At 43.1% G+C, this 26856-nt stretch overlaps 1 long non-coding RNA gene across 1 annotated transcript; it reads left to right on the forward strand.

The window, feature by feature from the left end:
* The first annotated feature begins 276 nt into the window (after nucleotides 1-276).
* LOC125102888 (uncharacterized) lies at nucleotides 277-11564 on the forward strand. The gene is made up of 3 exons (XR_007128222.1): nucleotides 277-387; nucleotides 3191-3334; nucleotides 10980-11564. It is a non-coding gene; the product is annotated as an uncharacterized LOC125102888 (long non-coding RNA).
* Nucleotides 11565-26856: the final 15292 nt, after the last annotated feature.

Raw genomic sequence — 26856 nt, forward strand, 5'->3', positions numbered from 1 at the left:
AGTGAATCCAATAGTGAACAGTGACAACAGGGTCAAAGAGAATCTTCCCACAGCCCATTCCTAGAGAGGGAATGTCTGATGTCTGCTGTGTAGGCCTTAGGGACCACTGGTAATAAAGGACAGACATGGCAAAATGATGGAGACAGTAAAAAGACCAGTGGTTGTCAGGGGTTTGGGGGAAGAAGGGATGAAAAGACAGAGCAGAAAGCAGTAAACTCTGTATGATATCATAATGGTGGATACATGTCATCAAACATTTGTCCAAATTCACAGAATGTATCACATCAAGAATGAACTCTAACGTAAACTATGGACTTTGGGTTGTCATAACCTGTTAATGAAGGCTGACCAGCTGTAACAAATGAACCACTCCAGTGGGGGATGATGGTAATGGGGAAGGCCTGTGCATGTGTGGGGACAGGGGCGATATGGGAAATCTCTGTACCTTTTTCGCAACTTTGCAGTGAACCTTAAACTGTTTTACCAAAAGTAAAATCTTAATTTTTTTAAAAAAAGGAAAAAAAGGGTCAGGGGGAAAAATATAGTGGAGCAATTCTGGAAAAAAAAAAAAAGCCACTAACATTGTACAGTAACCATAACCTTTCAGGGTAGATATGATTTCGCCTCCCTTTCACAAAGAAGGTAACTAAAGCAATGACTTAAACAAGGTCACTTGGTTTATCAGCAGCAGAGCTTAAGATTCTAAATGCTGGTCACTTCACGATATCAGCTTAATCTCTAACATGCAGCTGTCATCAATTATGCTACAATATAGTTGAAACAAATATGCAATCGTCTTAAAAGCACAAGTACAGAAATGCAGTACAAACTACTTTTTGCTGTTAATAATCAACTTGCCTTTGTACATTTAAGTAAACCAAAGTGAATGAAACTTAGTAAGTGCCTTTCTTTTCTTTTTTTTAAAGAATATATATATATGCTATATATTTTGTGTGTGTGTGTGTGTGTGTATATACATAGTATTATATATATTTACATATAAATATATATAGTAGGCTCCATGTCCCTTGTGGAGCTGAACATGGGTCCTGAACCCATGACCCTGAGATCAAGACCTGAGCTGACATCAAGAATCAGATGCTTAACAGCTGAGCCACTCAGGCACCCCTAATAGCATTCTAAATTTTAAAACATATTATTCTACTTCAAAAGTTGAATGCTAAGGGACTGAACATTTGAAAAGCATACTTAAGAGCATGTAAAATAAGAACTTATTACAGATATCAATGAATGACTGAGCATTAGGACTTTTATCAATATAACCTATTCCATTAATAAAGTAAGGGGAAAATATAGGATTATACTTTTGCAACTGATGCAATTCAGTAGGCAATCATAGTAAACTTTCTAAGTAAAATAAAACTGAAAAGGAATTCCTAAACAAGATAGAATATTTATTAGAAAGTAACAAATAATGAAATATTAAAGAAATTCTCATTAAAGTCAAATAAGAAAGAGCTATCCAGTATTACCGCTATTGTTCAAAAAGTGTTTAAGGACAGTTGGAATTGGTAGAGGCATAGCCAGAGAAAAGAGGGAGCTATACAGAGCTGGGGCCCAAGAAATCTGCATGAAGATTCCCCTGAGATGTGCATGGACTGGTCTTGACTCTGTGAATCCTGCTGGTGGGAGGCTGAGGGTTGAAGAGAGATATCAGAGATCATACAGAGCTTGAAGACACTGGGATTGTGGCCCAGTCCAAGTGGAGAATCCTCACTGAAAGCAGAAGGTATTAGATCAGGAAACTACAAACCCCTATCTATAGAGTAAAATCTATATCCTAGAGGAAGGGCCATACCCTAGGACACAGAACTAAAATAGTAAAAGGCCACCCTAAGAAAACTTAAACAACATCTGACTAGATCAAGATTGACTAATTATGTAACTGCTACCAAAACAAAACTCAAAACCCTTTAAAAGAAGACAGCATAATTAATTCTCCCTAGGAGGGTATCCTCTACAATGTCCAGCATGCGATCAAAGATTAATAGACTTTCAAGGAAGTAGATGGTATGATCTATAATCAAGGGGGGAAAATGGGAACAGATCCTGAAGTGACTTAGATGTTAGGACTAACAGAAGTAGATTAAAAAAAAAAAAACATTATAATATGCTTAAGGATGTGAAATAAAACATAGATAAATGTGAAGTAAGAGATGGGGAATCTCAGTCAAGATATAAAAAGTATAAAAAAGGGGTGCCTGGGTGGCTCAGTGGGCTAAAGCCTCTGCCTTCAGCTCAGGTCGTGATCCCAGGGTCCTGGGATCAAGCCCCACATTGGGCTCTCTGCTTGGCGGGGAGCCCACTTCCTCCTTTCTCTCTGCCTGCCTCTATGCCTGCTTGTGATCTCTGTCAATAAATAAAATCTTTGAAAAAAAAAAGTATAAAAAAGAGCCAATGGAAATACTAAGCTGAAGAACGCAATATCTGAAATAAAAGATCCATGGGATAAGCTTAACAGCAGATTGGACACTATAGAAAAAAGTGCCAATGACCTTGAAGAAAGCTCAAGACTAATTTTCCAAATTGATGAACAGAGAAAGAAGACAAATAAAAATAAGCAAAGCTTCAGTGACCTGTGGGACAATATAAAGTCATCTAACATAGTATAAATGAAGATCTAACAGGAGAGGGGAGAGAATAGGGGGGGAAAAAAAGCAATAGTAGCTGAGAATTTTTGAAAACTGATAAAAAGACATTGATCACCAGGAAAATCATACCTAGGTATATTATAGTCAAAGAAATAAAAATCAAAGATAAAGCTGTAAAGCAGTCAGAGGGGAAAGAAAGAAACATTGGCTATCAGGGAACAGAGATAAGAATTATGTATGACTACTACTCCTAGAAAACAATGAAAGTCAGAAAACAATGGAATGAAATCTATAAAACACAGAGGGAAAAGTGGTAACCTAGAATTCTACAGCCAGTGAAAACAGCCTTTCATAAATGAGGTTTTAAAAAATTGCTAGAGGGGCGCCTGAGTGGCTCAGTGGGTTAAGCTTCTGCCTTTGGTTCAGGTCATGATCTCAGGGTCCTGGGATCGAGCCCCACATTGGGCTCTGTGCTCAGCAGGAAGCCTGTTTCCCCCCCTCTCTGCCTGCCTCCCTGCCTGCTTGTGATCTCTGTCTGTCAAATAAATAAATAAATAAAATCTTAAAAAAATTGCTAGAAAAAAGAAAGCTGAGAGAATTCATAGCCAGCAGATCCTCACTCCAAGAAATGCTAAAGGAAGTTCTTCAGACTAAAGGGAAATGATAACAGATGGAAACTTAGCTGTACAGAGAGAAATCAATACTACCAGAGTAAATATGTGGTAAGTTAAAAGAAAAAAAAAAAACAACTGCCATTTGAAATTCAAAAAAATTCTTTAAAAGAAAGTCGACTCTTTATAACAACACTGGGTTGTAAATTTTATAATATATATAGAAGTAAAATATGTGGCAATTCATAAAGAGCGGAATCGGGTATATGGAATTACACCATTGCAAGATTCTCATATTTTACATGAAGTGGTATGATATTAATTTAAGTGGACTGTGATGACTTAAGAATATATAATATGAACACTAGGGCAACAATTAAAAAAATACAAAGAGAGGGGTGCTTGGGCGGCTCAGTGGGTTAAGCCTGTGCCTTCAGCTCAGGTCATGGTCTCAGGATCATGGGATCGAGCCCCACATCAGGCTCTCTGCTCAGCAGAGATTATTATTATTTAAAAATAAAACAAAGAGAAATACCTAAAATATAAACAGATGCTCAATAAATGTTGCTTTTGCAATTGGATATCCATATGCAAAAAAAAAATGAACTTCAACCATTACCTCACACATGTACAGAATTAATCACAATGGGTCATAGACTTAAATATTAAACCAAAAGCTCTAAAACTTATAGAAGAAAACCGGAGGAACATCTCTGTGACCTTGAATAAGCAAAGGTTTCTTATCTTTTTTTTTAAGCAAAGATTTTTTTTTAAAGATTTTCTTTATTTATTTATTTGACAGAGAGAGAGAGAGAGAGAGAGAGAGAGAGCACAAGCAGGCAGAGAGGCAGGCAGAGGCAGAGAGAGAAGCAGGCTCCCCACTGAGCAAGGAGCCCGATGCGGGGCTTGATCCCAGGACTCGGAGATCAGGACCTGAGCCGAAGGCAGCGGCTTAACCCACTGAGCCACCCAGGCGACCCTAAGCAAAGATTTCTTAAGACACTAAAAGCAAGACCCATCAAAGCACAAACTGATACATTAATCAGAATTAGAAACTTCTGCATTTACAAGAAACAAATGAAGAGGTTAAAAACCTGAGAGAAAGCACTTGCAAATCAGATCTCTGGTAAAAGACCAGTGTCCAGAACATAAAAATCAGTAAGAATGCAAATTCAAATATTCCAAATTCAATATGGGTTTCAATAAGAAAACCACAACCTGATTTTCTTAAATGGTCAAAATTTGAACATTCACATCACCAAAGAAGATAAAACAGATGGAAAATAAGCATTTTTTAAAATGCTCAATCTTAGTCCTTAGGGAAATGCAAATTAAAACCACAATGAGGGGGCACCAAGCATCTGTCAGTGTCTTATAAAGTTAGAAGTCTACCTCCCTATGACTCAGCAATTCCATTGTAGGTATTTAACTAAAACCAACAACAAACGAACAAACCCAAACAATGAAAAAATGAGAAACTCCACAAAAACATGAATCCACAGCTCTGTTCAGGATGGTAAGGTAGGAAGACTTTGAATTCATCTCCTCTACACAACACACCAAATTATACCTATTAACAGAACAATTCCTCCAGAAGAAGAACGGAGGGCTGACTGAACAGCTTCTGAACACCCAAAGACAGAACAGTAAGAGAGACAGAGACACAGTGACAAAGGGAACCCTCATCTCTGACACCGTGAACTTCGGTTGGGAGGGACAGTACTCAGGGACCAGGAATGGATTCCTCTGTCCTTGGGCACAAAAAAGAAAAAAAAAAAGTCACAGTTTATGAGAGCAACTAGCATATAAAAGAGACAGCACCAGAACTCTGCCAAGCAGCAGAGGAGCTGCAGGAAAGCTCTTCAGATCAGAGGGGCTGGGGAACTACACAGTTAATGCCCCCACCCCACCTTCAAAGCCTAGACCAGGGCAGGATCTGGATACCACAACAGGTGGGTCTGGTCTTCACAGTGAGCTTGTGACCTCAGCAAGCCCAGGGTTTGCAAGTCTACACCAGCCCCCTTTTTAAAATTTAATTTAAAAGGCTTAAAATTTTTTAACTTGATTTTTAAAAATTTTCTTAATTTGTCTTGTCTTGTTTTATTTTGTTCTTTTCGGTTTTGTTATTTTTTCCCCTTTCTATCCTTTTTTCCTTCTCCCTTTTTCTTTCTCTTTTTTCTCTTTTTTACTTTTTTCTTCTTTTCTTGCATTTTTTTCTATTATTAGTATTATTTTCTTTTCTGTATTAAATGAGAAAAACAACTGTGGTTTAGAATAGTAACGAGCATATACATCCATAACTCTAGCCAGCCAACAAAATTTTGTAAGCTAGGAGGACGAGGCTGATACATTTAAAGTGCTGAAAGGAAAAAAACCTATAAGCAAGAATATTCTACCTGGCAAGATTATCATTTGGATTTAAAGAAGAGGTAAAGAGTTTCCCAAGCAAACAAAAGATAAAGGAGTTTATCACCACTAAACCTGCCTTATAAGAAATGTTAAAGGAACTTCTTTAAGCAGAAAAGCAATGGCTATAATTAGACATAAGAATATTATGAATAAAAAGATGTAAAATATGACATACAGAAAATCTGGAGAAGGGAGTAAAAAGGGAAAAGATGGGAAAAAGAAAAAGAAGCCTTCTCTCTCTTTTTCTAATGTCTTTGAACGTAAATGATCATGAAATTAATATAGACTTCTCCATTTAGGATGCTATATGAACATCATGGTAACCACAAACCCAAAACCTATGACAAAAACACAAAAAATAAAGAGAAAGAAAGTCAAACATAATACTAGAAACTCACCAATTACAAAAAAAAAGAGCAAGAGAAGGGAAGAAAGGAACAAAGAAGAACTACAAAAATAACTAGAAAAAAATTTTTAATGGTAAATAAGTACATGCTTATCAATAATTACATTACATTAAATGGCCTAAATGCTCCAGTCAAATAACACAGAGTGGCAGAATGCATTTAAAAAAAAAAAAAAAGACTCATCTATCTGCTGCCTACAAGAGACTCACTTTGGACCTAAAGACACATACAGACTGAAAATAAAGGGATGGAAAAATATTCACTATGCAAATGGCAGTGAAAAAAAAAAAGGTAGGGTAGCAATGTTTATATCAGACACAATAGACTTTAAAACAAATTCTGCAAGAAGAGACAAAGGGAGGCATTACATAATGGTAAAGGGATCAATCCAACAAGAAGATATACATATCTTCTTGTATGTACAACATACAGTTGTACATATCTAAATACCAACACTGGAGCATTTAAATAGATAAAGCAAATATTAATAGACACAAAGAGAGAAATTGATGGTAATACAACAATAGTAGGGGACTTCAACATCTCCCTTACATCAGTGAATAGATCATCCAGAGAGAAAGTCAAAAAGGAAACAATGTCTTTGAATGACACATTGGGTCTGAGGAACATAAGATATATACAGAACATTCCATCCAGAGCAATAAAATACAAAATCTTTTCAAGTGCATATGGAACAGTCTCCAGAATATATCTATATTAGACCATAAAACAATCCTCAATACATGTAAGAAGATGGGAATCATACCATTGTTGTCATCTTTTCTTATGACAACAGTATGAAACAAGAAATGAATCACAAGAAAAAAGCTGGAAAAAACAAACACATGGTGACCAAACAAAATGATACTTAACAACTAATGGGTCAACAAAGCAATCAGAGAAGAAATAAAAAAGAAAAAATACATGGAGGCGAAAGAAAATGAAAACACAATGGTCCAAAGTCTTTGGGACACAGTGAAAGTTGTTTTAAGAGGAAAGTGTATAGCAGTACAGGTCTATCTCAAGAAACAAGAAAACGCCCAAATAAACCCCATCTAACCTTATACCTAAAGAACCATAAAAAGAAGAACAAAGCCCAAGGTGAGTAGAAGAAAGGAAATAGTAAAGATCAGAGCAGGAATAAAAGACATAGAGACCAAGAAAAAGAAAGGAAAAGAAAAAAGGGGGGGGGGAATCAATGAAACCAAGACCTAGTAATTTGAAAAAATAAACAAAATTGAAAAGCCCTTAGCCAGACTCATCAAGAAAAAAAGAGAAATAAGTCAAATAGATAAAATAAGAAATGAAAGAAGAGAAGTAACAGCTGACACCACAGAAGTACAAAGGATTATAAGAGAATACTATGAAAAATTATAGGCCAACAAACTGGACAACCTAGAAGAAATGGATAAATTCCTAGAAACATACAATCTTTAAAAACTGAACAAGGAAGAAATAGAAAATCTGAGCAGACCAATTACCAGTAACAAAATTGAATCAGTAATCAAAAAACTACCAAAAAAATAAAAGTCCAGGACCCAGTGGATTCACAGGTGAATTCTCCCAGAATTTAAGGAAGAGTTAATACCTATTCTCCTCAAACTATTCCAAAAAAATAGAAGAGGATGGAAAGCTTCCAAACACATTCGACAAGGCCAGTATGACCATGAACGCCAAAACCAGACACTGCAGAGAAAGACACTGCAAAAAAATTAAACTACAGGCCAACATCCCTGGTGAATATAGATGAAAAAAACATCAACAAAAATATTAGGAAACTTCTTACAATAATAGAATAAAAAGATCATTCACCTCAATCAGATGGGATTTATTCTGAGGATGTGAGGATAGTTCAATATTTGCAAGTCAATCAAGTTCATGAACCACACCAACAAAACAGGATAAAAATAATATGTTAATATCAACAGTGCAGAAAAAGCAGTTGACAAGATTCAAAACCTATTCATGATAAAAACAGGGAACATATCTCACCATAAGAAAGGCCATATATGACAAACCCACAGCTAATATCCTAACTCAGCGGTAAAAAACTTAAAGGGTTCCCTCTGATGTCAGGAATAAGACAAGGACATCCATTCTCACCGCTTTTATTCAACATACTCCTGGAAGTCTGGGTCATAGCAATCAGACAAGAAAAAGAAATAACAGGCATCTGTATTGGTAAAGAAGTTAAACTGTCACTATTTGTAGATGAGACGATACTATACATAGAGAACCTGAGAGACTCCACTGAAAAACTACTAGAAGTAAAAAACACATTTAGTAAAGTATCAGGATACAAAACTAATACCCATAAATTGGTAGTGTTTCTATACACTGATTATGAAGTAGCAGAAAGAGAATTTAAGAAAACAATACTATTTACAATTGCACCAAAAAGAATGAAATACCTAGGAATAAATTTAACCAAAGAGGTGAAAGACCTATATTTCAAAACCACAACACATTGATAAAAGAAATTGAAAATGACAAATGGAAAGATATCCATGCTCATAAATTAGAAGAGTTAGTCTTGTTAAAGTGTTCATACTACCCAAAGCAATCTACAACTTCAATGCAGTCTCTATCAAAACACCGACAGCATTTTCTGCAAAGCTAGAACAAATAATACTCAAGTAGATATGGAGCCACAGAAGTCCCCAGATAGCGCAAGCAATCCTGAGAAGAAGAACAAGGTGGAGGTAGGTTTTAAGATATACTATGGAGCAGTAGTCATCAAAGCAGTATGGTGTTGGTCCCAAAACAGACACAGATTAAAAGGACAGAATGGAGACCCCGTAAGTAAACCCTCACTTTTATGGTCAATTAATCTATAACAAAGGAGGTAAGACTATACAGTGAGAAAAAGACAGTCTTTTTAATAAGTGATGCTGGGGAAACTGGATAGCTACATGTAGAAATGAAACGGGACCACTTTTTTTTTTAAAGAATTTATTTATTTATTTGATAGAGACAGAGAGTGAGCGCAAGCAGAGAGAGCTGCGGAGGGAAAGGGAGAAGCAGCAGGCTCCCCACTGAGCAGGAAGGCTGATGAAGGGCCCAGTCCCTGGACTCTGAGATCATGATCTGAGCTGAAGGCAGATGCTTAACCCACTGAGCCACCCAGGCGCCCTGAACCTGGACCATCTTCTAACACTGTACAGAAAAATAAGCTCAAAATGGACTAAGGAACCAATGTGAGACTGAAACCATAAAACTTTTGGAAGAAAACATAAGCAGTAATTTTTTTTTTAAAGATTTTATTTATTTATTTGACAGAGATCACAAGTAGGCAGAGAGGCAGGCAGAGAGAAGGGGGAAGCAGGCTACCTGCTGAGCAGAGAGCCTGATGCGGGGCTTGATTCCAGGACCCTGAGATCATGACCTGAGCCTAAGGCAGAGGCTTAACCCACTGAGCCACCCAGGCACCCCAGCAGTAATTTCTTAAAAAAAAAAATATATATATATATATATATATATATATATGTATTTATTTGAGAGAGAAAGAGAGTATGTGAGAAGAGGGAAGAGCAAAAGGAGAGGGAGAGAGGCAGGGAAGCAGACTCCCTGCTGACTGTGGAGCCTGACACGGGGCTTGATCCTAGAATCCGGAGATTATGACCTGAGCCAAAATCAGGAGTCAGAGGCTTAACTGACTGAGCCACCCAAGCATCCCAGTAATTTCTATGATGTTGACCTTAGCAACATTTTTTAAATGTCTTCTCAGGAAAGCAAAACAAAAGCAAAAATAAACTACTGGGACTACACCAAAATAAAAAGCTTTTGCACATGAAGGAAGCAGCAACAACAACAAAAAAGGGCAGCCTACGAAATGGGAGAAGATATTTGCAAACGGTGTATCTGATAAGGAGTTAATACCCAAAACATAGGAAGAGCTTATACAACTCAACACCAAAAAACCCAAGCAATCTGATTTAAAAATGGGCAGGAGGACCTGAATAGACATTTCTCCAAAGAAGACACCCAGATGGCCAAAAAACGCATGAAAAGCTGCTCACCATCACTCATCATCGGGGAGCGCAAATCAAAACCATAGCGAGCTACCGCCTTACACCAGTTGGAATGGCTAAAATCAAAGTGACAAGAAATAACAAATGTGGGTGAGGATGTGGAGAAAAACGAATCCTCTTGCATTGTTGATGGGAATGTAAATTTGTGCAGCCCCTGTGCAAAACAGTATGGGAGTTTCTCAACGAAAAGTAGAAATGGCATATGATCCAATAATTCCACTAGTGAATATTTACCCAAAGAAAATAAAAACACTTTTGAAAAGATACATACACCCCTATGTTTATTGCAGCATTGTTTAGCAAAGACGTGGAAGCAACCTAAGTGTCCATCAGTAGATGAATGGATAAGGAAAATGTGATACAAACACACACACACACACACACACACACACACACACACACACAGGAATAGTATGGAAGATAGCCATAAAAAAGGGTGAGATCATGCCATTTGAGAAGACATGGATGAACCTGGAGGGTTATGCTAAGTGAAATAAGTCAGACCAAGAAGGACAAATACTATACAATTCCATTCATAAGTGAAATCGAATACCAAACAAAACAAATCAACAAGCAAAAAACCAGAATCAGACCTTTCAATACAGAGAACAAACGAATGGTTACCAGAGAGAAGGGGCCAGAGGGTTGGGGAAAATGGGCGAATGGGACTGGGCGATACAGTCTTCCAGTTATGGGATGAGGAAGTCACAGGAATAAAAGGCACAGCATGAGGAACACGGTCAATGATACTGTCACAGTGATGTAACAGGACAGATGGTGGTTCCCCTTGTATGAACACAGCATAATATACACACGTATCAAATCACTAAGGTATATACCTGAAACTAATGTAACATTGTGTGCCAATTACACTTAAATAAAAAAAAACTTAAAAATATCTATCCATAGGAAGACTTGCCTAAGAATGTTCGTCGCAACTTATTCATAACAATCCCAAGCTGGAAACAATTCTACAGTCCACCAGCAGGAGAATGGGTAAAGTCGTGTCATGGTCACAGAATTGAATTCACTAAGCAACATAAAGACCACTACTAACACCCAGCAACACAGATAAATCTTAAACCCATTATGTTGTCAGACACAAATCACTGCACACCATATGAATTCATTTAAATGACATCTAAGAACACACAAAAATAATCTATTGTGATAGAATAGGATTTGCTTTTTGAAGGATGATTGACTGCAACAGGGCACAAACGAACTTTATAGGGTGAGGAAAATGTACATTTCTGTTAGGGTGTTGTTACAGGTGTCTATGTCTGTCAGAAGCCATTGGACTTGCACTCATTGATGGTACATTTCACTCTATAAATTTTGCCTATGTCAAAAATCAAACTCAAAAAATCATAATGATTGAGTGAATTCACAGCTTGGGCAGAAATTTTATTCTGAGTATCATATAAAAGGAAGAGATGTAAAATATGAAATAAATATTGTAAACTTGGCCAGATGTTATCATGTCGGGATGCTGGGGATATGGGGTGTTGAAATTTCATCTTCTGTGAATTTTCTGCATGTATAAAATATTTCAAATTAAAATAAATAAAATATGATGAAGTTTAAAATGTCTCTCCAACCAGGGTTGTATGTTTATAGTGAGGCTTCAGTCAGAGATCAGCAAATGATGCCATTGTTTTAAAAGACCCAGAAAAGAGAAATTCAAGCTTCATGACCCTGATTTCTGCAAGTAAAGAGTCATTATTCTATTACCACTTCACAGTATGGAATATCACCTTTGTCTCAACCCAAGATGGCAGTTTCCTAATTTGTTGGCTTTATTTTAATATTATAAATCTTATGAGCCAATGTTTCCTAGATGGGTTGATTTCTGCCCTGTCTTTTGTTTGTTGTTTCAATTTGCTCTAGAAATTTGGGCGTTTGCTTGTCTCACTCAACTGGAAAACCAAAACCAAGCCCTCTAGGTGATTTACACTTGCATTTTAAATGTAAAGAGCTCTCCAAGGGAATGGATACCATTGTGTACAATGCCATTCAATTGTTATCATTAAATTTCACTCAGTCAGACCTACCAGAGGGACCGTATCCTTGAGATTTCATTTTTGCACATTTCTCACATGGAGTTGACATTAAAAAAAAAAAAAAAAAAGATCAGCCGTGTAATTAGTGTTCTTACTTTATTACTCCACCAATTAGTGTTTGTTGAGTTCTCAGAGGGTGGGTGGTAAATCAGTCTAGCAATATCTGATTTGTTCAACAAGTCTCAGTGCTTTTTGCTAAACACAGACTCTATTCCATGAGGGAGGAGAATACGAAGATACGTATGAGAGAGCCACTATTCTCCAGGACTTTCCAATCAGAATAAACATATGATTCTCCAAAATAACTGGGATGAATATGAGAAACGCCTGAAGAAATGGACAAGTAAAGGGCTTTTGGAATTCAAAGGACCGAGAACCTTCTGGCACCTGGGAAGGAAAGTGTGGGTTATCAAGAAAGACGTTTCAATAAGGTTTTTAAGACCGAGGATTTCAGTAGCTGGGCAGAGGGAGGGAGTTATGGGGAGGCACTGACAGGGAAGCAAGGATGCCTCTGGCTGGGAGTCCTGGGGTGTAAAGATCCAGGTTGGAATTAAGCTAGAACAGAAAATGAGAGCAGAACAAGATTGTGTGCAATGCTCTTACCAGCAAGCGGTTGAAAAGCGGACTCTGATCTAGGATGAGGCGTTATATCAGATCATATAATATATCATGTCATATCATCATATCAAGTCATGTCACCGGAGCTGCAGAGGTAGAGCCAACATGGGAGTCACTTGCTTCAGGAGCTTGGGGATGTGTTAAGGACCCAGGTTCTTTCCATGTCTGGGCTCTTCCGTCCTGGGGGTTGGCTTATTTCCAGGAATCAGAGCCAAAGATGCGACATCCAAAGACAGACTTTGCCTCTCCCTGACACTCTCTGATAAGTAAGGAAATCTTTTCCAGAGGCTTCCAACACACTTTTGCTCACACCTCATTGGCCAAACTGTGTTCCCAGTGTATCGCAAAATGATTATTCTTAGACCAATCAGGGCCTCCCTCTTCTCCTGAGATGTGTCCCTAAGTGTGGGCTAAGTGGGACTTCTGCATGAAACAAGGATTCTATTAGAATAAAGGAAGGAGGAAAAGATGGAATTTGGATGGAAATCAGTCATATCCAGTATGGGGACCAATAGTTGTTACCTGCCTTCTATGTATAGGCACGGGGCTTGCTCTATATTTCAGTTTAACCCACGTGTGGACCTAGATCATGAAGAGCTTTTACAAGGGCAAGGCTGAGATCCTGGACAGCAGTCCACAGACAGGAAATGGCTTATGGGATTTTGAGCAGGGAAATGATATAATCAGAGTACGCTATTTAGAGACGGAGAAGAATTTGTGAAGATGGAGAAAATGCCATGTACCCAAATGCTATATAGCTACTCGTCAAAAATACGATGTCTAACTTTCATGCGCTTTCTTCATTCTCCATTTCAAGGAGCTCCCCACCCCCTGCATCCTTCCGTCTGGCACGTGGTCCGTTCAACCATGCACATCCCACCTTCCCGTCCTATGAAGCAGATCCCGGGGGCATACAGGATGGAATGGAGTAATAACCAGTGAAGTCCCATGCTACTCTGTCCGGCACTATTTCCCAGCAAAACCCGTACCTTTCTGTGCCTCGGGCACAGAGTCTGGTTCCGAGATTCTGCTTTTATCCACTTCATGGTATATTCAGCTCCCCCGAGTTCAGCCCCCACGTCCCTCTGCAATTTCTGAGCTCAGTTCTTCCAATTGTGTCATTCACTCTGGTTCTCGTCATCCCCTACGTCTACTCTTGCTCTTAAGACTTTCTCAGGGACGCCCTGTGGTCCCACCACGGAAGGTCTACCCTTCTTTTCGTTTGGGGTTTTCTGTATGCCATTTTGCCACTGCATCAGAACACACAACATCCTTGCTCCCCTGCACCAGAGGGAGTGAAGCTATTGAAATGTATTCTTACTTCTATTTGAGAGCACGAGCTGGGGGGCGGTGCGCAGAGGGAGAGGGAGAGGCAGACTCCGCGCTGAGCACGGCTCCATCTCACGACCCTGAGATCATGATGCCAGCCAAACTCAAGGGTCAGACGCTTAACCGAGGGGACCAGCCAGGCGCCCCAATATTTTTATCTTAGTACCACCAGACTTTAAAAGGGTCCAAAATAAATAAAATTTAGTGCTCAGGTCACCAAAGATGCTCAAATATAAACAGACAGAAAAGTCCTCAAGCAATGAGGTTGGTAACTCCTCTTTGAGGTGGTGAGTAACTGTTCAAATAATACTTTGGAAGTTATTTTGCAAATAACATTCTCATTTGCAGTCCAAGCTTTGTCAGTTATATCTCCCTTACATCTAGAGACACGTAGGAGCCGTCCTGTCTGTCATGCATTCTCTTTCTCTAGGAGCTCCCGCCCTGGGCCAGTCTCCAGTGGGAACTCACAGGTGGTGCCTTCCCTCAGGGAGGAAGGGAACAGGGAGTGAAGGCCAATGCCAGGTCCAACAGGAACCCTGTTTACTCCTCTTCCATGTCCCCTAAGCAAATCCATAGGCACTTGTGTGCTTGTTAGTAGCACTGTAAGTAGAAGCATGAGGAGAAGGTTCGCAGTGTTTCCAAGGGGCCACATTCTTGGAGACTGGGAATGAGTGAGGGCCATGGAAGAGAAGTGGGTCAGTGAAACAGAAGCTTAATGAGGAAACTGGGTGCTTTTCCCCGTCAAGGTCTGACTTCAGGATTTGCAAATGTAGGGTAACTCTCAACACCACCCCCCCCAACCATCCCCTTCTCCAACTCCTCATCAGCCTTTGGCCAGCCAACCAGCAACAGACGGAGCAGGAGGGGCTCTGTTTCAAAGAAGGATGGTCCCACACAGGGACACAGCCCTCGAATTAGGGTTCTGAAGCGATTCCCCCTGGGGGTATATGCGACCTGGGAAAAGTAGGTTTGTTGTGCTCCCAAGACGGGCCTGTCCTGATGGCACACAGTCTAGAAATGGAAACCCCAAGAGTCAAACCCTTTGTCCCAAACCAAAAGGCACAGAAGTTCCAGGAGTAAGAACCCAACACTCTACTTCAATTACTCCATTAGGAACGGACTGGCCTTTCCAGGGCACATCTGAGGCCCTGAACACGTCTGCTTACATCATCTATATGAAAGGAAAAAGTAGGTGGGATTTCCAGTGATCGGCTCCGCTCACAGGGTAAGGGACATCCTGTTCTGAGTGCTAAGTGTTCTTCACCAGCCTTTCCTCTAAATGCCTCTAGCATGTCTTCCTAGTATTGAACAAACACCCATTCTGCCTGGGTCACAGATTTTGTCAATACAAACCGAAAATGTGCAGTTTTTTTTTTTACCACCCCTAACAGCGTTCTTAATTAACCTGCTGAGAGGGTCAGCAGCACAGTTCACTGTTTGCTGTGTGCTCTCCAGCCACTCTAGAGTCAAGACGCTCTTTAAGAAGTACAGAACACTTGCCCCGGGTTGTTTTGTTTTCCAGAAAGAAGGAAAGAAAGCGGTGGAGGTGGGGAGGGATTCCTTACAACCACAGTGAATTTGACTTAATTGCTCAAACTTCCTTCTGATTGTTTTGCCCCGAGTAACAGCCCTTCCTTAACTAATAACTTTAATTAGAGCAACCACTAGATATAAAAGGGCACCTTTTCTCTTGACTTGGTCTGTTCCTGCAGACTTCTGATTATAAAACTGGGGACCGGCAAGTCACGTTCCTGGGTTCTCAGTAGATGGGATACGGGGTCCCGTTATGATACATGTGGTGTGTTTCACGCTCTGGACATTAGCCTGTCGTGGCTGAAATCGGTCTGCTGGTTTTGGTCTTTGAGGTTTGTCTGAGCCACTGGGGTGAGTGTGAAGCACACCCAGGTTCCTGATTCTCAGGGAACTCATCTTTAGAAAATAACAAAGTTGAGGACATTGTGTACCATCTTTACTATGAGTGTCAATTTCCCAACAGAACCCAAAGCCCTCTTTTCTTCTCAAGAAGTTTACCAGGATGGTGATGTTATTATAAAAAACCGAAAAAAAAAAAAAAAACCCAACCAGCTGTTTAACTCAAAGTCACCAAAACACACCCAACACAAGCCCGTTCTCTGGCTCTGTCCCCACAACATCTCATCTGACGGTGAAGGAAATAAACTTCTGTGTTCCGGGCTATGATACAGGATTCTTGTTACCGGCTGGTTCTCGGGCAAAGGCTCAGTAACAACGAGAAGCTACTTAAAGGATCTGTTTTAGCTGCGTGATTGCCAGGTGAGGCTGGTCTCGTGTTTGATGACGCATATTCAGGGGCTGATTGTGCAAGAAATGGTGATTTTTTCCATTTGTTTCTGCCTCCTGATGCACCATCCCCGCTCTCGGGTCCCCGAGCTGCCCTGCAAAGCTGACGTTTCTCTTGAAACTCACTCGGGAGTCCCACAGGCCCTCCCACTCTTCTGTAATGCTGTGGCAGCGGGAGAGGGGGTGCTTCTCACCCCCAGCCCAGCCTCCACCTCCCTCACTGTCGTATCCAATTCAGGAGCAGTGGGAAGGGCGGTTTACAGCATGTGGCCGCCATATGTGGAGGGCTGATGGGTGGGTGGGTGGGGGTGCACTTCCCATCCTTTCTGTCATGATGATGGACAGCCCCCCTGCCCACACACCACAAGACTTCCTCACAGCCTCAGCTGAAAAGCTGGATCCTGGCATCTGAGTTCCAATCAGTGACTGTATCTCCTTAACGAGATGCTGACTGACCGAAGTTTCACTTCTCAGAGTTCTTTCCTGGTCCCTCCTTTTATGACTGCTTTTCTCTTACTCGGGTTCATCATTTATAGAGACATATAATGGGAAATGGGTGCCTGGTTAGTCAGGATTGTTTGTGTTAATTTTTCAGTGAAAGCAGGTAGTTATTTAAAAATGTGCCAGCCCACTTCTTTATCCTAGAGATGGCAAGTCCTCTTGGGGGTCCCCTTGCTCTGAGAATAAGTTGACTGGAAATGGGTAAGTCTACACATGAGTCTCTGGGGGTTGAAGTAGACTGACTGAGATCTGCTAGCAGGGAAAAAACACCAAGGGTCACCAAGGGGGACTCACCATGATGGCAAAGGAAAGGTCTAGAAAGGTCACCCCAACCCCACCATCAGGGACTGGTGAAGAGGTGGTGCTGGTCTCGGGGGTGGGGGGACAGGGTGGGTGTGCAAGGAAATGCGAATCAAGACCTGTGGACCTTGACAGTGTGGTCTTCATCCTGCCTTAAAGACCCACTCAGCACAAAGATCCAGGCCAGCAATGGCATCATCACAGGAGAGGAGGGGGGAGGGCACTGAGGTGTGACTCTTCAGGTCTACAGTGAAACGTGGACAGAGCCAAAGCAACCACAAGTGGGCTACCTACTGGACTGGTCATCCACGGAAGTTCTCTCTCCAAAAGGGCTTCATTTCCAGAACTGAGTAATCTGGATCATGTATACAGAGGGATTGGATAGCCTGTCAAGCTCTGGGGACCCAAGCTAGATTTAATGCAAAAGACAAAAGGTTGCGGCTTCCTAGGTACCCAAGGCGGAACTCCCATTATTCAGGCTCATTTAGAACCAAAAGGGATCAGAGAGGTCCCTGAGCTCTCATTTTGCAGAGAAAACCTGATCATGAGCAAATCCGCATCACCCCAGCACAAAGCAATGAATGGGCAGAATGTGCCGGGAAGACACAGAGCTGACGGCTGCCCTAGGGCCGTTTCCATGGTCATAAGTTGTAACGTATGGTTTGCTTCAAACTCTCTGAGATTCAGGAGGGTGCAAAGTTTAGCTCTGGAATTTCCAGACGACTGAATTTTCCAGTTTTGCACATTGGTACAGATGTTATTGGGTTTCCTCTAGTCACTAGGATGGCCTAGGTGTTTGTTGATAAGGTAACTACAGACATGAACCTCTTATTTTTTACCCTAATCCTGGAGCTCTGGTCCTTCTTACATAACTTCCTAGATAATCATGCTTAAACCCTAACGTGGACCTTGAGCGCCACCCAACCAGCTTCCCCCCCACCCCAAGTAAACTCCATTCCTCCTCCTGAATTCTCTGTTTGGAGAGCAGCACCCGCCAGCCTTCCCCTTCGGCCCACACAAAGTCCCACACATTCCAGCCCCTCAAAAGCGACTGTATTTCCTCTTTTCCATTCCCACTGCTGCTGCGGGTCCTAGTAGGATCTAGCCATCTTCCACCTGCACTGCGGTAATTTCTAACTGGTCCCCTGGGGTTTGATCCCATTCCAGATCTTTTCCCATACTGCCACCAAAGAGGTTTTTCACAAACCCAAGTCAGAGGGGGTTATTCTTTCCATAGCTCTGTAATCCGTTAAGATAAGCTCCAAACCCCTTGGCGTGCGCCGAGGGCCCCCATGACCCGCCTTCCACTTTATTTCATCGAAGCCTTCTTCCGCCCGGTCCCCAGCCTTCCCCTTTACTGTCCGCCCAAGATGCCATGTCCTGCCACTCCAAGCTCTCAGGGGTGGCCGGCCACCTCTTTTTCACGGCCCCATTCTCTCACCGTGAGTTCCCCCCAACCGGGGAATGTCGGTCTACCTTTTAGCCCAGTGGCCACTTCCATCTTTAAAGACTCACTTCAGCTGCCGTCATCTCTCTGCAGTTTTTCTAACCTCTCAGTCCCCCTGGGGGGAAGATGGACGCTCCACCTTGTGCGTCCTGACGAAGCCTATGTAGGCGTCTGTTGCGGCGCCTCTAACACTGTGCGCAACGATTCGTTCCATGTGTCTCTCCCCAGGGTGTTGGGGACACCTTGATGGTAAAGAGCCTGTCTTAGTTACCACTGATTTTCCAGGACCCAGCACAGTTCCTGGCATACAGTGGGCACTTGGTGGTGTTTTCAAAAAGGAGAAAGGAAAGAAGGAGGGGAGGGAGGGAGGGAGGGAGGAAAACATAATGTCACAATATAACACCGTTCCACTTTTTTCATTTCCAGAAAAAAGACATGTGGGAAAACTTTGACTGCTATTTTTATAATATACTGAAGCTAATTACTACCCAAGGTGGTTCAGGAATTCAAATAATAGTGTGAGGAAAGATAAATATTATTCATTTTCATATTGTACCATGTGGCCATTGGTGGGATACCTCAATCTTTTTGTTTTTGTTTTGTTTTGTTTGAGCGAGAGAGAGAGAGAGACTCTCACACAGGCTTCATGCTCAGTGTGGAGCCCGATGCAAGGCTTGATCTCATGATCCTGAGATCATGACCTGAGCCAAAATCAAGATTGGGATACTCAACTGACTGGGCCACCCAAGTGCCTTGAGATAGCTCAATCTTAAGATTTAATATTAATCTTAGTGACTATGGTGGACATTGGTCATATGTTTGGCTGTCTGGATGCCCTTCCTATGTTTGGAGAATTGCCCTGTGTAGAAGTCTTTTGGGGAGGTGGAGTGCTTGACTGTCCACAGTAGCTGCAGAGATGGGCTACCCGTATTCTCAGCATCCCTTCCAGCTGGGGCGCAGACTTACCTGTGCACGGGGCTCGCTCATTACATATGCCCATTTAAGGATCGGGAGCTGCCCACAGTAAGGTATGGAAACAAGAGGATGATCCTTCTCTGGGGTCAGTCATGGTACCAGCAGCATCGGAGTTCAGCACCAGCAGCCACATGGACCACAGTGACCTGGAGGCAGAGGAGAGGGGGTCTGGAGCAGAGTCTCCATTGGCATGGTCTGCTGACAGACAGTAGTCAAGGGTCTGAGCTATTACTTCCCTCTGTTTCTGTCCAATTCCCAAATTTGGTCCTCCAGCTGTTCTAGTGGTTCTCTGAGCCAACTCATCTCAGTAAATTCCTTTTCTGCTTCTAGTCTTTTCTGTTGCAACTAACCCAAAACATCCATAACTCTTCGGTGATTCATCGATGCTTCTGGCTTCAAGGATTTGGGTCTACCAGTTGCATGATTTATATGAGTCTGGCTGATAAAATATCTCATCCACTGGTGAGTCAATGGTTAATTCATTCCACGTTATTAGAGAGATTTTTCCAGGCAGACTATTTTCCAGAAAAGCTTCCATGGGGCAGTTTTTCTTGCCCTAAATCACACTCCTTTGTGTTAGCACAGTGCCTGGCATATATTAAGCCCTTAATAGATACTTGCTGAAGGAACTAGTGAGTGATTATTTCAAATCCAGGAGGCTCATTTTGCTATATCAAATTTGGTATTGTTAAGGTAAAAAAACCCTACAGAAAGAAGTAGCAAAGATGGTCTTTTTTTTTTTTTTTTAGGTTTTCTTATTTTTGAGAGAGAGAGACAGAGAGAGTCAGAGAGAGAGAGAGCACAAGCAGGGGGAGAGGCAGCAGGAGAGGGAGAAACAGACTCCCCACTGAGCTAGGAGCCTGACATGGGGCTCGATCCCAGGACCTGGAGATCATGACCTGAGCCGAAGGCAGACGCCCAACCGACTGAGCCACCCTGGCGCCCCATGGTCTTTAAAGAGCATCTTTCCAGGGCACCTGGGTGGCTCAGTCAGTCAAGCGTCTGACTCTTGATTTAGGCTCAGGTTGTGATCTTGGGGTCATGAGATTGAGCCCCGCGTTGGGCTCTGTGCTTAGCAGAGTCTGCTTCTCTCCTTCTCCCCATGTGCTATTGCTCTCTCTCTCTCTCTCAACTAAATAAATCTTTTAAAAAAGAACCTTTTTCTACATGTGATTTGATGATGAGCCCACTCAAGAGTAGTGCTTACAGACACACTAGCAACTGGTTCGGTTCCACAAACGGTTATTGATCCTTCCGGATCCTTTCCTGGAACTGTTCTAGATGTTCCTGCTCAAACTATCTCTTGAGTTTAATCTCAAGAGATGAATCCCAGGGGTGCCTGGGTGGCTCAGTAGGTTAAGGGGCTGCCTTTGCCTCAGGTCATGATCCCAGGGTCCTGGGATGGAGCCCCACCTTGGGGCTCCCTACGCAGTGGGCAGCCTGGTTCTCCCTCTCCCGGTGCAGCTCCCCCTGCTTCTGCACACTCTCTCTGTCAAATAAATAAATAAAATATTCTTTAAAAAAAGAGATTAATCTCAAACTTAATCTCTGTGACCCTTGCTTTCCTCTTTAGCAAAATGGAAATGACAGTCCTTTCAGTCCTTCCTCAGAGGGATGTTACTAAGATCAAAATGGTATTGATGCTCGTTTCTTTGTGCCTTCACCGTTGCTGCTTATATTCTCAGCACCCCCTCCTCAATTTAGTTCAAAAAACCCTCATGAGTCCACAGTCTCTCATGCTTCATCTCCCACTCTGATCTGAGAAGCAAAGTGAGGGTTTTGGAGTGGAGGGGGGTAGGGGGTTGGGTAAGCCTGGTGGTGGGTATTAAGGAGGGCACGGATTGCACGGAGCACTGGGTGTGGTGCCTAAACAATGAATCTTGGAACACTGAAAAAATAAAATCAAATAAAAACAACAACAAAAACCCTCATGAGCCCGGTCTCTGCTCCACCACTGAATAAGTCACCGTGACACAAAGTTGAGGAAGGGGTGCTCTGCTCTCAAGGAGTTTACGGTGTAGTCAAGGACATGGATGGACCAAAACCCCAGGAAACACAGTGATAGCGGCAGACACGGCACTGCTGAGGAAGTACGAGGAAGGGTGACGAAAGGATGGAGACATCACAAATGTGAAAGGACTCCTGGAGGGGTTCTTGAGGGGAGTCTCTGAGATGGAAAGCTGGGCAAAGAGAAAAGAATGGACGTGCAAGAAAAAGGAACTACAGGGCAAAGGCGAACATGGAAGCCAAGTGTGTAGGGGGAGATGGGTCAGATCATGGTGACCATGTAGGTCAGGAAAGCGGCTTGGGACTAGGTAATAGGGAGCCTCTAGAGGGTTGTAAGCAGGTAGATATTCTTATTTATTTATTTATTTATTTAGAGCAAGTGTGAGTGGGGGTGGAGGGGGAGGGGAGGGAGAGAGGGAATCTCGGCAGGCCCCACACTTAGCAGGGAGCCCGATGCGGGGCTCGCACTGACGACCCTGAGATCATGACCTGAGCTGAAGGCTGATGACTGACTGGGCCACCCAGGTGCCCTCAAGCAGGGTTTAGAAGACATTAAACATGTTATGGGAAGTCCTGAACCTCAGGGTTCACCTTTGTTGTTTCCTAAACATCAAAACGGTACAAAGGGTTGAGCCGATGAGGATAAATGATCCCTCGGTACACACAGTCCCCGCCCCGCCATCTTCACATGGGATGGAGTCACCGCCGGTCAGACACAGTGCCCAGCACTGGGGTGTGATGTCATGATTCCAGACCACCTTTGATCCTTATTCAAAGAGCACACGAGTCATGGAAGGGCTTCTAGTATCTTCCCCGTCAGGAAACATTGTTGACCTGGTGTGAATTACTCACCTTTCTGGAATTCCTCAGATATCTGACCTTTTCCAGACAATCCTATTCAGCTGTTCAAAGGAAACTTTACCTAAGATTTCTCTTATTTCCACCCGACAGCCTACATACATCTAAATCAAATAGGGGGGGAAAGGAGCGAAGAGGATATTAGGGGTAAACCCATGATCGCACTGGCCAAAAATGTCGGGGGTGGCTGCCCCATTCTGCCGTATAGAAATGAGGCCAGACGGCTGTGGCACTGGGATTCAGATTGTCCACCCCCAACACATCTAATCTCACCCTGGGGTTCATGGGCTGGGCCAGCAGGAAGACTGTCTGAATGTGGAGTGTAGAGATTCAGACACGCTGGCCCCGTTCCCAGGAGGCCAGGTCAGGATGAGAATCAATATTTCAGTAGCTCAGGGTTAGGAAACACCCGTATCAAATCTTGTCCATTAAGGAAACAAACGCTAAACCTACAGACCTTCTGTATGTTGCACGGGCTGATAGGGATGGAGTGTTTGACTCGTCTGGAGAAACGGACCCCGTTATTCTTGTACTTTCTTGACAAGCAGAGGTTGTATTAAAAATTCTCAGAATGAGACTGAGGTTGCTTAAAGCCCCTGATAAGCAGCTTTTTGGGGTAAAGGGGAGACAGGGCAGGGCTCTAAATACGGTCAGATAGTCCTGTGTTATTTGGAAAATAAAGGTCACAGAAATCAAAAGAGGTAGAATTTGGCTTGGGTATGCAGTGGCCTTTGCTTGGATTTGACAGACCTCCCCTGGGGACCCCCTGCCCCAAACATTTGGAAAATCCAGGCAACCAACAGATAGTCCCAGCCAATTGGTACCTTTCCTGTTTGTATCAAAGGAAAAGCGTTGGACACACAGAATGATTAATATCAGCTCTCACACTGGGACATGCATCTGCAGGTCTAAGAGGGGGGATTCCACATTTATCCCTCTCCCCCTCAAAAATAATGAATGAAAGCAACTGTATTTAGAGAAGGGGTTTTCCTCCAGGAGACATTATGTCTCTCGTGTCCTAGGGCACACTCATTTCCTGTACCCACATGGGCTTTTCCTAGGGCACGCCTTGGTCTAGCACTTCCAGGTGTCCATGAAAGAGAAGAAAAGTGAACCAAAGGGTGGGGGTTGCAGGGAAGGGGGGAGTGGGGTGTGCGATGTGGGGTGTGGACAAGTGCAGAGCCTCAAAGATCTAATTGCAACTCTGACAAGCCTCAGATCAAAGGAGTCTCTCCTTGGCTCTTTGATCTCTTGATAACGACATTTAGCACCCTCCCCTGGCTGTGCCTGGGGCGGTCAGCCCTCCCTTCTCACTCCCTCATCTTTTTCTAGTTTAAATAATTCGACTGCTAAACATTTTCAAAAGGGTGGAAATAAGTAAGCGCTTTAAGATCCAACTCGTTTGCTAGATTTGGGAAAGCCTTGTTGCCGTACCAATGCCAGATTGGAGAATAAAAATAAGCACCGCGGAATCCTAGAAAAGGATGGTTATCACTTTTAACACCTTCTCTGACTCCCAGCTGGGCAGCCAGTACACAGAAATGGGGCGGTGACCACAACCTCACCTCCAGCGGTGCCTGGTGGGGCAGGAAGGGCAAGAGGTGGCCCCCGGTCCTTCTGCTACTAGAGGCAAGAATCTGAGTGGACCCCCACCACATCAATCCTTGCCCCTCCTTTCTCCCCCAAATCCCCAAGACAAGTAGAAGGGCCTCCCCCGTTGGACCCCACATCCTCCAGCGTCTTCCGGTGCTGGGTGCCCTCACCACTTGTACCCAGCACGTGCGGCTCAGAAGCAGCCTTTATTCTCAGGTCATGATCTTAGGGTTGTGAGATCGAGCTCCGGGTCAGGCTCTACGCTCATCGGGGAGTCGGCTCCAGACTCTCTCTCCCTTTCCCTCTGCCCCTCCCCACTGCCTGCGCCCTCCCACTCTCTCTCAAATCAATCAATAATTTTTTTTAAATGGCCTTTAATGAAACATTAGGGAGGGAGGAGAAAAGCCGTACCATGGAACTTGCTCCTACCATGAGATAATCCTAGGCTGCCAGGTTTAGCAAATAAAAATAGAAGACAACCAGTTAAATCTAAATTTCAGATAAATTATGAATTTTTTTAGCACGAGTATATCCTAAATATTGCATGGGACACATTAATAGTAACTAAAAAATTATTCCTTTACCTGAAATTCAAATTTAACTGAATGCCCTGTATTTTAAACTGGTAACCCTACTAGAGTCCTTCTGCCAAAAAACCTTGCTAGAGCACCTTGGGGTAGGCTGGCCTTAGAGTACAACAAAACTGATTTTTTGCCCTAGCCTTATACCTTCCGTGGTTGTGTTCAGGAGGTGGGAGAAAGGAAAGGGGCTAGTGTTTGCTGAGCCCTGTATATTCTGCGTCCCATATGATCCCCTCAACATCCCCAGAGGATAGGGACTGTAATTCCCCTTTCACCCTGATGCAACTAAAGCCCACGAAGGTCAAGGGGTTTGTCAGCTCAAATGACTACAGTCAGGATTCTAACCCAGGCGTCCCTAACTTCAGATCCGTGATCTGTCTCTAATTGCCAGAGTCTCCTTCTCTCTCCGCAATAAGGCACCACAGACCCTGAGGCTAATGGACTTGTTTCAACATAAACAGGCCTTTTTTCATTCCAAAGATATCTTTTTACGTTAATCAAAAATTCTAGATCTTATCCTCTAGAACTCTGTGTCCTGGCCTTCGAAACAGGGGTGTGGGAAACCCCACATAAGAGAGAGAAATTGATCTGAAAGAGGGTCCTAGGTGCTTAAGTGAATGGAAGACATGGTCACCTGTGATTTTCCTCACTCCAGTGAGCCTGTGTAAGCTGAATTCCAGCTAGGATGCCCGTATATTGTGAAACCCTGACTTCCTCGTTCCTGAGGGCAGTAGTTGTCAAATTTAAGGGGGCTTCAGAATGAACAGGGACGGCTTATAAAACACTCATTCCAGGGTCCAGCCCCCAGAGTTGCTGCCTCAGTAGGTCCAGGGGGAGGCCCAGGAATTGACATTTCTGACACGCTTGCAGGTAACTCCGATGCCCTTGGTCTGCTGGAGGGGTGGCAGGGGGAGGGGGTAGGTCCTCCTTTGAAAACCACTGCTCTAGGACAAAAATAAGACAGGTAGCCTGCACCCTTCACAAGTGTGCATTACGTCCCTTCGCTTTTTTGTTAAGACCTACATTCCTCCCTGCTTTCACTAACTGGAAGAAGCCCTAAGAGGATTTTCCCTTTTATGCAAAAAAGGCAAAACGTGAAAATTGTGTTCAGCATGTGTTTTGCAGTGAGCCCTCCTAAGGGAAGTGCACCCGGAGAGGTGACAGTGTCCCCGCGGAGCTCCTTACCCGGAGAACCATACTCAGCATCAGACCCCCAGAGCTCTGAACCATGTCTCCCAGCACCCGTATGTTATCTCTGTTTACTCTGGGTGTCCATTAGTGAGGTGTCCTAAGGCATCAGAAACGCCCAACAGGTAGTGGTCTGTGAATGCTCAAAAAACAAACAAACAAACTCTTTTCCTTATAAATTAATGGCAATTGCTTCTTTGTTTTACACCGTTTTCAGCTTATAAAAGGTTTCACAGGAATGGTCTACTTTTGAATAGTGGGGGAAACGTGGGTATGGTATTTGCACTTAAGTCTGCGTCCATGTTGGAATTCAAGGCTATTCTACGCCTGTCATTCCCATCTGTTGAAAGTCCCCTACAGTCCTCCCTCCTCAATGGAGTCTGCACCCATTCCCTCACTCTGTCATTCCCATGGTACGACTCAGGCGCCCACAATCTAGCAGACATTACGTGGAACCTCGGGGCAGACGGAGGAGGTGGACCCAGTTTCTGCCAGCACATGGGAGAGCCTCATGGAGACAAAGTGACAAAGATGCAGTGAGAGGTGTTATCCTAGAAGCAAGCGGAGAAAGGCTGTCACAAAGGAAGAGAGAAGAGGAAGGGAAAATTCTCGCTGGGCTTAGCCCTTGGGCTGAGTGTGAATTGTTGAAGACGGGGTTGCAGGAAGACAAAGTGGGGGAGGGACAGTCCGTGCAAAGGGAATAGCGTGTGCAAAAGTACAGAGGTGGGAAACAACAGAGCAAGTTCAAGAGCTGCAAGAAACGTATCATGACTAAGGTATATGGTCAACTTGATGGCAGGAGGAGAGGGAGTGGAGGAGGGGCCCAGCAGGCAGATCACGAGGAGGCGCTTGCTGTCTTTTCTTTTAAGACGATGATGAGGCAGTGGGTGGTCTGTAGGGAAGGGATGCCACTCAGGCCTACGATCTGGTGGGGTCAGGGGTGTCAAACGTAGAGGTGGTTGCCCTAGGACCCACTGGAGGTCAAGGGTGTGAATGAGGGTTGGGCT

The sequence above is a fragment of the Lutra lutra genome, chromosome 6 (assembly GCF_902655055.1).
Source record: "Lutra lutra chromosome 6, mLutLut1.2, whole genome shotgun sequence".
NCBI lineage: Eukaryota > Metazoa > Chordata > Mammalia > Carnivora > Mustelidae > Lutra > Lutra lutra.